General features: G+C 40.4%; 1 long non-coding RNA gene across 1 annotated transcript in view; it reads right to left on the reverse strand.

The window, feature by feature from the left end:
- LOC121490672 overlaps window positions 1–13,622 on the reverse strand; it is a 59,242-nt gene that overhangs the window by 44,080 nt on the left and 1,540 nt on the right. The gene's annotated exons all lie outside the window — the stretch shown is intronic.

Consider the following 13,622-nt stretch of genomic DNA (forward strand, 5'->3'; position numbering starts at 1 on the left):
GTGTCTGTTAGAATGGCTAAAAATAAAAGACACAGGAAATAAGTGTTGGTGAGGATGTGGAGAAAAAGGAACTCTAGTGCACTGTTGGTGGGGGTGTGAACTGGTGCAGCCTCTGTGGAACAGTATGACGATTCCTCAAAAAGTTAAAAATATAAATACCATATGATCCAATAATTCCACTACTGGGTATTTACCCAAAGAAAATGAGAACACTAACTTAAAAAGATCTGTGCACCCCTATGTTTATTGCAGCATTATCTATAATCGCCAAGATAGGGAAGCAACCAAGTGTCCATCCATAGATGAATGGACAAATGTGGTGTGTATGAAATATTACTCAGAATGAAATCTTGCCATTTGCTACAACATGGATGCACCTACATAGAGAGTATAATGCTAAGTGAAATAAGTCAGTCAGAGAAAGAAAAATACCATATGATTTCACTCATATGTAGGATTTAATTTAAAAAACAACTGAACAAAGAAAAAAAGAGACAAAAAGTAGACTCCTATATACAGAGAACAAACTTATCAGAGGGGAGGTGAGTGGGGGGATGGGCAAAGTAGGTAAGAGGATAAATACACTTATCTTGAACACTGAGAAGGGTATAGAATTGTTGAATCATATTGTACACCTGAAACTAATGTAACATTGTATGTTAATTATATTTCAATAAAAAAAGTAGCAGGAGAAAAAAAATATGTAACTCACTTCTATAGCTCTTCTGGGGAAGAAAGTCGAAAAGCAAAGAAAAAAAATGTTAAATAGTATTTCAAGTAAACAACTTCCATGTTCTTGGACATAACTCCTACTTATAGTTCCCTGTGAAGTAAATCATAATGCATTTGTTTTCCACTGTCCCCTGAAAATTTTCTTTTTTCTATGTCCTTCCTTTTCAGTAGCCATTCTACATCATGGAAGAGAATGGTTGAGTTTTGTCTAAGGTAGAGTAGAACTGGAAGGGAAAAGAAAAGCAAATTGGGCTTTGTCTTACATAGTTCTTCATTGTGTTTAATAATTCACACTTCACAGTGTGAATTGTTCTAGTAATTCTTGATTTTTTTTCAAATAAGTACCAGTCAAGTATTCCCCAGTAACAAAGTAACTAAGCATCCACATTTTCCAATTGTAATGCAATTTTGATATAGGAAAACTATTTCCTGGTCTCCAGGATTTAGAAAGTGAACATGTAACAAACAATTAGGAATGCTAGTATCATTGTCCGGGAGGCAGATGTTCTGCACTTCTCCATGCCAAGGGCCTCACTTCAAAGTTCTTGCTGTTTTCCTTTTTGCTTAAGCGTTACTTGGTGAGGCACTAGAACTCACTAGACTAAGGTTTCATGAAATGATATCTGACCATCCTGGACCTACAAAATCTTCACAGACCCACAGAAAGAAAAGTATCGGCTAACTGTCGTAGCTGGCCAAGATGAAAATCAGACGTTGGCAACACGGGATGGCAGGGCCACCAGTACTGTATTGTGAGAATTCACAGCTGTATCTCAGAGTTGCAGCATATGATGGTTGGCCATGTCATTCCACAGTACTGACATTTTCTAAAAGTATGGCATATGTAAATTAAAATGAAATGAATACTTAATTTCAATTTTAGAATATTTGGAAGTATTTTGCAATTCCCCTGGAGAGCTGCAGGCTCCTTGGACTGTTGCAAAGCCAGGGCTAGCAATCCCTGCCAGAGAAGACAACTGGCGTTAACTGCTTCTGAGAAGTCAGGAATGGTATGGCACCAGGATGTGTCACTGCCACTTGTTTGATCTGAATTTTAAAAATTAATAAACAGCTGACTTCCCTAAGTAGGTACCCCAACAGTGTTATTGTTCCAAGATTTCTGGAAACTGTATCACCAATTAAATAAAAGCAAGGCTTTCCTTGCTTTCCCTCACCATCCCTTACCAAATCCAGCAATGGAAAGCCATCTGCGCCCTGGCTAACCCCAGAACAGCCGAATGCTCTGTGCAACAAGTAACTACTCCTCCTACCATTCCCGAGTTCCATCCAAACACTGATGTCTGCTTAAGTCTGCACGTGACTGAGTACATAGGCAGTTTCTGCTGCAGTTGTGGGAAGGCAAAACTAACATCTGCAACCCACTTCAGAGTTTTCAAAGCTTTTTTCCCTCATCTATCCTGTGCTCTTTCTCATACACAACCACAAGTAAAAGGGCAACTCAAATATGGTTTTTGTTATGTATTCAACCTGCATCCCTGCTCAACCTGTCAAATCAGGCTGAAATGTCATTGGTGAGTATTTATTTGAGAATTGTCAAACATTTTTTTGCTTAGAAATTGTTGTGCCCAAGATTGTGAATCTGAGAAACCACCAAGGAGCCGATACTGATGCAAGCGCACGACAGTTTATTAGCAAGCTCCAGCTTGGGTCCAAGTATACCCGACACAGTGGAGCAGGGACTTGGACCCCGAAGTGGGTTACAGCTGGGTTTTTTATAGGCTGGTCTAGGGGATTTTCAGAAGGGGTGGAGGAATTTCTCAAGTTCTGTTTACATTCTGATATGGGGCTTTTAAGGGCATTGAGCTCTGTTCTCATTCTAATATGGGACTTTCTACCACGGGCGTGGACTCTGTTGTCTTTCTGATATGGGATTCCCTGCTGAGGACATTGAGGACATTCTGTAGTTTTTCCAGTAAAGTTCAGCTCTTATTCACAGGGGCCTAAGACGGCTGTACTTGTGCTAATGCTAAACTTTAGGTGGAATGGCTTTAATTTTTCTCGGCCTCCACAGAAATAATCAATTAAAACTGAAAATCATCTTCCAGCCTTTCAAAATGAGAGTTTGGCTTCAGATGTTTCAAAATTTGCCCAAACTAGCGCCTATATTGTAGACTCCCCGATTCAATGAAGTGACTATTCATTAAGCACTATCTGTGTGCAGAGTGTGTCCCAGGCAACCGCAAGCAAGACTGGTTGCTGCTCTAGCAGGATTTGAGGGGTGCGTGGAGAACACAGGCAGGAGACCGAATAGAGTATGAGAGACCTTGTAAAATATGGGAGCATGGGGTGACAAGGGAGTACCAGGAGGGATGCTAACCACATTTCGGAGAACATGTCTCGTGTGGCTTAAAAATAGATAACCATCACATCTTCACAGTATGTTAAGGAGAAACATACTGTTTGAATTACAGAAAGTGGTGTGAAAGCATCCTGTCTGGGGAAGGCAGATGAAAGCATGCATATTTACCCCTTGGCTTTGTCTGTGTTTGTCAGAAGCCCCTCCCTTATCTCATTGTGGCCTTGACTCCTCATGAGCTATACAGGATATTGGCTCTAAATAGATTCCTGGGAAAGGTCTGAAAATGCTGTGTCATGCCAGGGCGTGGGACACAGTGAGTAAAGGGACCAGGGGCAGACAGTTGGACTAGGGGAAAGGGCATCCACAGAACAGCTGGCTCTGGTTAGCAAAATAGCCAAGGCCAGGGCCAGGCAAGCCCAAAGGACCCAAACCATGGTAACAGACCACTCCACTGAGATGTTAGTTTTGGGATTCTCTCCTCGCCATCCCTTCCTCACCAATACTGTCTTCCAGGCAGGGTTAGATGTCCCCTCTGGCCTCCGGCAAAGCTCTGACTCCTTCCTAGTGCCACTTGCTTTCACGAGGGGCAATCCTCTTTTCACTTGTCACCCCTATTAAGCTCTAAGTGTAGTTAAGGAATTTTCTTTTATGTCCGGAGTCTGCCATAATGCCTGGTACAGAGTAACTCTCAAAAAATATTTGTTTCTATTTTTAAATTAAAAAAAAAATTGGAAGGGATCCCTGGGTGGTGCAGCGGTTTAGCGCCTGCCTTTGGCCCAGGGCGCGATCCTGGAGACCCGGGATCGAGTCCCACATTGGGCTCCCAGTGCATGGAGCCTGCTTCTCCCTCTGCCTGTGTCTCTGCCTCTCTCTCTCTCTCTATGACTATCATAAAAAAAAATAATAATAATAAAATAAAATAAAATAAATTGGAAATCCTCAAAGTAAAACATGCACGCACTTCATTCCACTGCTTTTTAAAAAGTGACATAAAGATGTAAATGTTCCCCTTTCATTTCCTTCCTTTTTCCTTTGCTAAAAGGGATATATCAATATTTACAATAAACATTGGTTGGGCCCATTAATAAATGAGTGAACATTTAATTAATAATATTAATCAAGTCAAAGAAGCCAAGAAGGATCAGTTCCCCATCTCAAGATTCTTAAATTCATTACATCTGCACAATGCCTTCTGCCGTGGTTCTGGGCATAGGAGGTAGGTATCACTAGAGCCCATCATTCTGTCTACCATGGAGCCCATGGGGCAGAGAGAGAGAAGATCTAAGTATTTACTAGTCTGGACTCTCCTAAGGAGCAGTTCAACCTCACTCACTCTCCTTCGGATCTTAGCTTCCTTATCTGTAAACTGGTGAAACTCATTCAACAAGTATGTTACTAACCATCTGCATTCTAAGGTTTAGAGATACAGAATAAAACAAAGTTCTCTGCGCCTGTGATGCTTACATTCTAGAGGAGGAGCAAATAAATTAGCATATGTTAGATGGTGATAAGTGTTGAGGACTGGTGAGGAAACCAGTACGTCCCAGGCAGAGCAAGATAAGGGGAAGGCAATGGGGAAAGAGGCCAGAAAGGGAGGCTGGGTTAGAGAATGTAGACCATTTGGGCCTTGTAGGTCTCGGTAAGGACTTCGAATTTTTTCCAAATTACATGTAAAGCTACTGGAGGGCTTTGAGGAGAAGAGTGATCATAATCTGACATACATTTTAATGGGTTGCTCTGGTTGCTAATTAAGAATAGACTGAAGGGTTCAAGGGAAGAAGAAGGCAGAGGTGTTGATACCTTACTCTCTTTAACCTCACTGTTCGGTACACCTTATTCGTGTGCATAGCCATGCTTCCCTTTTGCAGTCAGCCCTCCTAAGGGCATCCTGGTCCTCTTTCCAATTCAGAATTCCATTCCATCCCTCCTTCAAGAGTTCCTTGGTCCTCACCTCAGAACTGTAGGGGCACATGGGGAACTTGTTTTCCTTTGCCCTCATCTCTGGATGAGGGACCTGGGGTCCAGACCCTTAGGAAGCCTGTCCAAGGTCATACAAATAGCGGGGAGTAAAGCCAGGACTGCTTGTAAAGTACGATTCAAAGGAAATGAAAAGGTCTTGATACAAAGACGTTTTCCCTGAAATTCTTTTGCTGCTTGCAGTTTTCCTCATTAAATTGTGATCTTGAAAAGTGCAGAGAGTACCTTATTCAGCTTTGTATACTTGGCACCCAGCATGGTGCCTGGTACATGATAGACCCCAATAAGTATTTGCTTATGTGTAAATAATAGAATGTCAAGTCCTCAAGAGTCCATGTTTATATGTTATAAGCATCATATCTCCCCACCCCACTGCAGCCCACTGCCTCATGGTGTTAAATGTCAGACAATTAGAAAAGTCTAAGAATCTAAGAGATTTGAGCCTAGTGTTCTAGGAAGTGAGGCTGTAATATTTTAACAAGAGGTGTGGCACTGGGATTGGGGTGGGACCTTCCAAACACAGTAAAGGTCAGAACACAGTAAAGGTCAGAGCTAGAGACCCCTTCTTTTTCCTTCCCTCCTTGATCTCCAAGCAATTCTGGATAAGAAGAATAACAAGCTCTGAAAGGATGTTATTTTTCAAGGAGAAACCAGTCCTATTTTGCGTGAACTTCTGTGTCCTAGGCATGTGAGTCTTGCTCTTACTGAGGTGGTAACTGACAGTGACAGTATAATTGCTAAGTGTAGCCAGGGCTGATGGAGAAGCTGTGCGTGTCGATCAGGAGACAGGCCCTAGGAAGTGCATCCTTGTTCTGTCAGTGACTCTGTGGACTCATACTGAGTTATCTAGTTGCTAATATTTTTTTAAACGGGGGGACTTGAGTTCACACTACTATATGCATGCTCTAGAATGGCACCTACCGTGTTGTATTTTAATAAGATGACAAGAAATCTTCCCTGCAGTATTCATCTTCCCCAGGATGGGATCCACATCTTTATCCTCCGTGGATCTCAGTACTTTAGACAGTCCCTGGTTAATAGTAGGTGGTCAATAAGTATGGGAAAGAAGGAAGGAAGGATGGGAGGTGGGGGTCGGGAAGGAGTAAGGAAAGAATGTCAGCTTTTCAGTTCCTGAAAAGGAACTGAAGTTCCCGCTAAGTTTACAGAGTGGAACTAGGAAACTATAGCCAAGAAAAGGTGATACACGCGGTAACTCTAAGGAGTATCATATGTGGTGCCTGCAGTGACACAAGATTGCATTTTCAGTCCTTTAGTTTTAGGGGCACACAGTTAAATGATTTTTGAGTAAGTAAATAGTGTGAACAAAGTCATGGCACCTTTAGCCAACAAACTTTACAGTATCTGGTTCTCCCTCTCCTCTACCTCCTGGGTCTCTCCCTGGGCACTAGCTGCCAAACTGTGTCCCCACCCTAGAGATGCCTGTGATATTAGAACACTATTCCACCTTTCCTTCAAATTTACTATCTAATGATTTCCTCACTAACAATATGCTCTTCAAGATACTCACTTTTCAGTTTGATTCCTCCAACTCCAGATTATCCAAGACAGTTCCTGGGCCTCCCATACATTAACAGTGTGGAATAATAACTAATAGTTCTAATAATTATTATCAATAGCATAATAATCATTAATTATTAAGAATGTAATAATTAATAGTTAAAGAATCACTGAGGTCCCAGCTGGATCATCAATTAAAATGAGAGCATATTTCATCTTATCAAAGTACTGGGAGATTGTTGGTGAAAAATGACACACCTGCATGAGCATAAGTTTATTTAGTTAAGGGCTGGAAGGAATGCAGAGAATCAGCTGGTTCAATCACTCCCCCCCCCTTTTTTTTTTCCAGGTAAAAAGCAGGCTGAGAGGGTAAAGACTTTCCAGTGTCATTTTGCCAATTATAGCAGTGTGAGAAGTGGGTGTAAAATCCAGTGTTCTTTTCAGTACACCCATTGCCTACTGGAATACACTTCTCTCATTTCCCAGTGCTTCAACTCCCCTGATGGAAGTTGATCTTCTCAGATACAAAACTGATACGGACAGATCCTTGAGAAGAGACACTGGCAGACAGCCTGATGATGAATAGGGAGATGATGCAAGCACACGGGGTGAATCCAGAAATAAATCATATCTTCACATAGTGTTTACAGAAATTGCGTTTTGAATAATTTCCATAGAAATTATTTTACCCACCACAGGAATGTTTCTCTGTCCCCCAGGGATCTGGCCAAACAGAAAGAGAAGCAGAATGGAGGAAAAGCAGTAATTTATATTTATATATAAAGCATTAGCTGGAACCTAAGTAATAACCCTCAACTAATCAGAATATTTTATGCATTCTGCTTTTTAGTGGAAGGAGCAAACCACAAGAAAGCAGACATATATTAGAGATTTAAAAAATGCTTCCAGGGCTTATTTTAGACCTTAAATTTTTTTTGCCCCAATTCCCTGCACTATCTTTAAAATATCTCACTGCACATCTCCCTCTTCCTCCTCACGTGACCATTTGTCCATTTAATCAATTTGCCAATATTTATTGAGCCTTTCTCTCATGTCCCAAGTACTATGCTAGGTTGGAGATGAAAACATAGTCTCACCTTCAAATGCAGTGCCTGGGTAGAAAGTTATTCTAATAAGATCTAGATTTTTATCATTTTTTCAGAGTTCTATTCCTTGTTCTGTAAATGGATAGTAGCTCTGTACAGAATATTTCCATTTTGCAGACTGTTCTGTGCTTCTGGGAGATGGGAGTGGGGGGAGGACTGATCTTTATGGACCAGATAAATTATGTTCCTTTGTCCTGTGGTTCAGCAAATAGGAGGAACCAAAAGATGAGATCAGAGGATGGGAGGAGAGGGAGACAGGGCTCTTGCCCCTATGCCATCACCTCCCTCACCTCATTCCTCACACCTGCCAGGCTGTGGGTGGATACTGACTACTTTCCTAAGGTCACAGCACCTGCTAGATAACCCTCTTGTAGAACTCTTGGTTAGCAGCTGTCATATAAATCACTGTGATTGCCAACTATAAAATACTGAGTATATTTCTGAGAAATAACAAAAGCAATATGATTGGGAACTAAGTTAACTGCCACCTAAAGTAGCTAGAAAGAATGAAAATGGGTCAAGATACTCTTCTTGCTTACTCTTTGGAAAGCTATGTGGTGGGGTGCCTGGGTGGCTCAGTCAGTTAAGCATCCAACTCTTGATCTGGCTCACGTCATGACCTCAGCATTGTGAGTTCAAGCTCCATATCAGGTTCCACACTGAGCATGGAGCCTGCTTCTATTTCTCTCCCTCTACCCCTCCCCATGCTCACACGTGTGCTTTCTCTCTCTAAAAATGATATGTGGAAAGCCATTTCATGGTCACAGTTAGGTGAGAAAAGTTTCATATTTCCTGCTTTTCTTCAACCTAACCCTGCTGTGACAGGATGACAAGTAGGGCCCATTTTATGTGGTTAAGAGTAGCTGCCTGGAGCAGTCTTGGGAAATTTTTGAGGCCCATTCTCAGTATCTGCATGTCAGTATCTGCTATGGACATGGGGTCAGGAGATGTGCTCTGAAATGTGGATCCTGACTTTACTATCTATGTCTGCATCTCTAAATGAATCTAATTTGAGACAAAACAGAAACTAGTTCCTGGAACCTCAAGAGTTGTACTGAACGTCACTAGCTCTATTTTAGTTTTTTTAGTATGGTTGGCACACCGTGCTATATTGGTTTCAGGTGTACAACAGAGTGATTGCTTCTCTACACTATGCTATGCTCACAACAAGTGCAGATACTATCTGTAACTATACAGCATTATTATAGGATCACTGACTATATTCCCTATGCTAGGCTTTTATTTCCTTGGCTTATTTGTGGTATAACTAGAAGCCTATTATCTGCTTCTCCTATTCACCCATTTTGCCCATCCTCCCATCCTTTTCCCCTCTGGCAACCATCAGCTTGTTATCTGTATTTATAGGCCTGTTTCTGCTTTTCATTTATTCATTTGTTTTTTTACAGATTCTACATGAGTGAAATCATATGGTATTTGTCTTTCTTAGTCTGAATTATTTCACTTACATAATATATCCTAGATCCATCCATGTTGTCTCAAATGGCATGACCTCATTTTTTATGACTGCATAATATTCCTGTGTGTGTGTGTGTGTGTGTGACATCTTCCTTATCCATTTGTCCATTAGGTGACACTTTGCTTCCATATCTTGGCTACTGTAAATAATGCTACAATAAAAACGGGAGTACAGATGATCTTTTCGAAATGGTGTTTTCATTTTCTTTGTATTCTTTCTATTTTTACTCAGTTTACAGATATGGAAAAAAAGAGGCACATGAAGGTTAAATGGTTCACTGAGATCAGTAACGGGGCTGCATTTAAATCTTCTCTGAGTTCATGCTCACTCCTACTTATTAAGGACAAAAAGTGAAGAAAATTACAGCTGATTGTAACTTGTCCCTGGGTTTTGGAAAAGTCCAAGAGAATCTGGTTAAGATGGGACTTGACTGAGACACTGAGGTTAATGCTCTCTCTTGTTTTAGACACATCAAGATACCTTTTCATGTTGTTTGTTAGAAAGATCAAGATCTAAACATGGTGTCTCACTTTCAGTTATTCCTAGCATTACACCACAGGGACAGAATGTGGGAAGGGATCTAATGGACTTTGATTACACAGACAAAACAGAAAAGAGCCTATCTAAAAGACACTCCAAGAAACTTTGTTGAGACCTAGTTCTTTTTGTAAAACATAAACTCAGAATTGGGAAGCCTGTTCACCCATTATGAAGCAGCTGGGAGCAAAGGGTGGTGATTTAAAAATATAGTAAGTGTACAGGTAACACATAGATTTTGTCTTCAGGACCATACCTTCTAGAACAGATATAGCATGCAAAGAGAGACAACAAAGTAAAATCTCTTCCAAAACTTTAATTTGCTAATTTCTAAACTCCATTTCTTCCATGGAACATATGTCCTAAGACTGAGGATGAACCATGGGGAAAAGGAATACTGAAAGTAGTCTCCTACATTTCTAGAAAATTATTTTCCCCATTCTGGATCCATACTTATGGGAGCAATTCTCTGTCTTCTTTGAAGACTTGTACTCTGATGTTGAAACAGCAGTTTGAAAAAGAAAAAAAAAAAAAAGCCTAGGGAGAAAATATAAAATATGAACAGGAGTCCTAGGGCCAACACCATCCCCATACAATCAGTCCTCTATCTGGTACCCCACACTAAGTACTCTACACAGAATGGAGTCATTTCTCTGAAGATCAATACATGCAAATTATCCACCTATGTCTGCCCTCTCTCCACCTTTCTCACTTTCTCCCATCCACAATTGTGAAGTGGGAAAGATAGTCCTTAAAGGAAAAAGTTGAATCTGGAAAAAACTATGGCGTTAGCACTTAATTTTAAGGAAAAGGTGCTCTGGGCAGCCCCGGTGGTGCAGCAGTTTAGCGCCGCCTTCAGCCCGGGGTGTAATCCTGGAGACCCAGGATCGAGTCCCACGTAGGGCTCTCTGCATGGAGCCTGCTTCTCCCTCTGCCTGTGTCTCTGCCTCTCTCTCTCATGGATAAATAAAATCTTTAAAAAAAAAAAAGGAAAAGGTGCTCTGAGAAAAATTCTATTTTGCCACTCACATCACACAGCCTGTCTCTTAATTTTGCTAGATGGCATCTTCTAGGGGAAAAGTGATAGTAATGCCTCCCTTAAGCCCCCAAGCCCCTCTCCCAAAGACCAGATAGGCCTCCTGATTATTATCCTCACACAAAGAAGATGGTATAACAAGCACTTCCCCAAAAACTGCTAGGGAAAGATAGCATTTTTTAATGTTAGGGATGGAGAGAGGAGTACAAAAACCCTTTAAAAATCAGTCACTTAAAAAAAAAAATCAGTCACTTAGTTGCTCTGACTTGGAAGCATGACACAAATATGTGCCTTTAGGTGAAACCTTGACCTTGGATCATCCCTAGCCTTACCTACTTCAGCTTTTTGGTGGTGTCACTTAATGTAGAGCACTTGTCTGGAGATTATAGTTCTATCCTGCTCTTATTCATTCTGTGATTTTTGTCAAAGTACTTAGTATTTTTGGATGACTTTCACCACTATGAGATGAGGGGCAGAACTAGAATTAAGCCAAAGGTGGGGGAAAAAAAAGAAACAATCTCCCAGTCCTTATTATGGTTTCCCGCATACTTTAATGATGCTTGGAAGTGATCTCACTCAAAGGTGGACTCTGTCTCACTTTGATTTAGGTCCTCAGAATGAGTCCAGTATAAGATAGCATGGTCCTATCCCAAATTATGAAGAGAAAGGTTTACCTCCACTATGGAATCTCTTCCTCTATATTTGAAAAACATATTCAATATAAAGGAAAGGTCAGAGGTGAACAGGCTGTGCTTTAAGTAAGTTTTGAACATAGATGCCATCTAGTCTTTGCAGTCTGCAAAATTCTTCCTTAAGTGAATAAATGTGTAGGGCAACTCTCCATTACCTTGATCAGCATCTAAAACCAACCTGACACTTAGAATTAAATTAGAGAAGCAAAATTAGATACTTTGAGAGTTGAGGACTGATTATACTACTAGAGCTAAGAGTGGATTTAAACTCTTTCCTTATCCCATTTAAATCTAACTAGGTATAAACTCTCCATTACTGAGGAATAAAGGTGTGTCTGCAGAGGTGGAGGTTCCCCTTGATGTTCTTGGACAAGGAAACCTAATCCTTTCTTCTGACACACATGGTTGCAATAGAAAGCGTTCCCCAACTGCCAGTCTGGTTTTAATCTATTGTTTCAAGTAAGACGGGATTTGCAGGGAATGTTAAGGAAAGAGCAAAGTGACCAGAACTTACTATGAAATAAAAGTGTTGAAGAGAAATCAAATTTTAAACAAGTTTTCAAAACTGTAAGCTTAAACATAATGTAGACATACAGTGTATGCCATAAGTATATGAGTTTTTAATTGTAAGTGTATCTAAAATCTGCTTTAAGTATAATATTTATAGTTCATTTTACTAAAATTCCTTGGCTTACCAAATGATAGTGGTGAAATACTGCCAATAAATACACAGTGATGCTTCACTTAACACTGTTGGACAATGAAAGATACCATAAGCAAACTTCTCATGTAACCAAACTAACCCTGCATTTTGCAAACTTTTAAAATGTTAATCACTTTGTATGCAAACATTACAATAGTCTATTATGCACTTTTTCATTAACAGGTCCACTGAATATTTTTCCTGAAGATTCAAGATCGCCATCTAAAATACTCATGAGAGGGGCATCTGGGTGGCTCAGTTGGTTAAGCGTCTGTATTGTGATCTCAGGGTCTTGGGATCAAGCCCCATGTCAGGCTTCCTGCTCCACTGGGAGCCTGCTTCTCCCTCTCCTCCCGAAGAGCAGAAGATGGTGAGCTTACACAATGGTGAGCTTTTTCATGATACTTCCCCAAACGCCAAAAGGTTTCAGAATGCCATTGTAAAAAAAAGTACAAAAGCAGATGAAACTACCTTGCTTTAAATAAGTCTAGTGTCTTTTCTGCTGCCAGCTGTCTCTCTTGGAATGTTAAAAACATGCCAAGTTCTGACAATTACATTCTTTGTCAAAATAAAATTTAGATTTAGAAGATGTGCCTGCTCTGTGCCAGTACTGTGCTAGGTCCTGGAGGAAATATAAGGAATACAAAACATCGTCCCTGTCCAAGGAACAACCTGGCTGGCTGAGTGACACTCAAGAGTCATTAAGTCACCACTGTGCTGAGAAACAGTTTATTACTTCAAAGTTTGAAAATAACGTACTTTAAAAAATAGATATTGAAGTTGTTCCTTGTGCTCTGATACACCTTCTTCAATGGGAGTACACCACAGAAAGATCTCCCATGGAAATATTTCCAGTCCTGTGAATCTTTGTAGATAAAAGACTAAAATTACTGCTTGAGGAAATAAAGTGGGCAGGCCTTTGACAGCTCTCTGCTGTAACCCTCATTTTATTGCTAGGTTTTATCTTATAATCCAGATGGCTGAGGATGTCAGAAGTCTAACCTTACTAATCCCCCAGGTCATTTAATCTAATTAATAACATCTGTAAAAAAAACAAAAACAAAAACAAAACCAAAAAACAACCAACCCTGTATTTTAATGCTTTGCTGTACAGGAGTACAAAACATTTAGGCATTTATAAAATTGTATGTCTACAAGGGATATTGCGTATCTTTATAATGATCAATCATCACTTCCACTGGCAAGGTCTCTTAGCTGGGTTTCAGTAATACCACATTTTTGGGGGTTTTAAATATCTTTTGAGTACTTCTTTTAATTTCCATCATCCAATCACTTCTATTCCACAGACTCTACCTGGTGGTCTCAAAGAGTTCCTTGCTTTCAATTAGCATCCATTCTGTAGTTTGGACGTCTCTCCTGGGCTCCAGACCTATTTAATGGTCATCAGACCTCAAATTTATGAGACAAAACCAAACTCAACTACTTGTCGAAGAGTAAGGCTTGATTTTCTTACGTTTTATCCCCTTCATCTTTCCAATTCCTTCCCTGCTTCTCTCTCCAACA

Source organism: Vulpes lagopus, chromosome 5 (assembly GCF_018345385.1).
Source record: "Vulpes lagopus strain Blue_001 chromosome 5, ASM1834538v1, whole genome shotgun sequence".
Classification (NCBI taxonomy): domain Eukaryota; kingdom Metazoa; phylum Chordata; class Mammalia; order Carnivora; family Canidae; genus Vulpes; species Vulpes lagopus.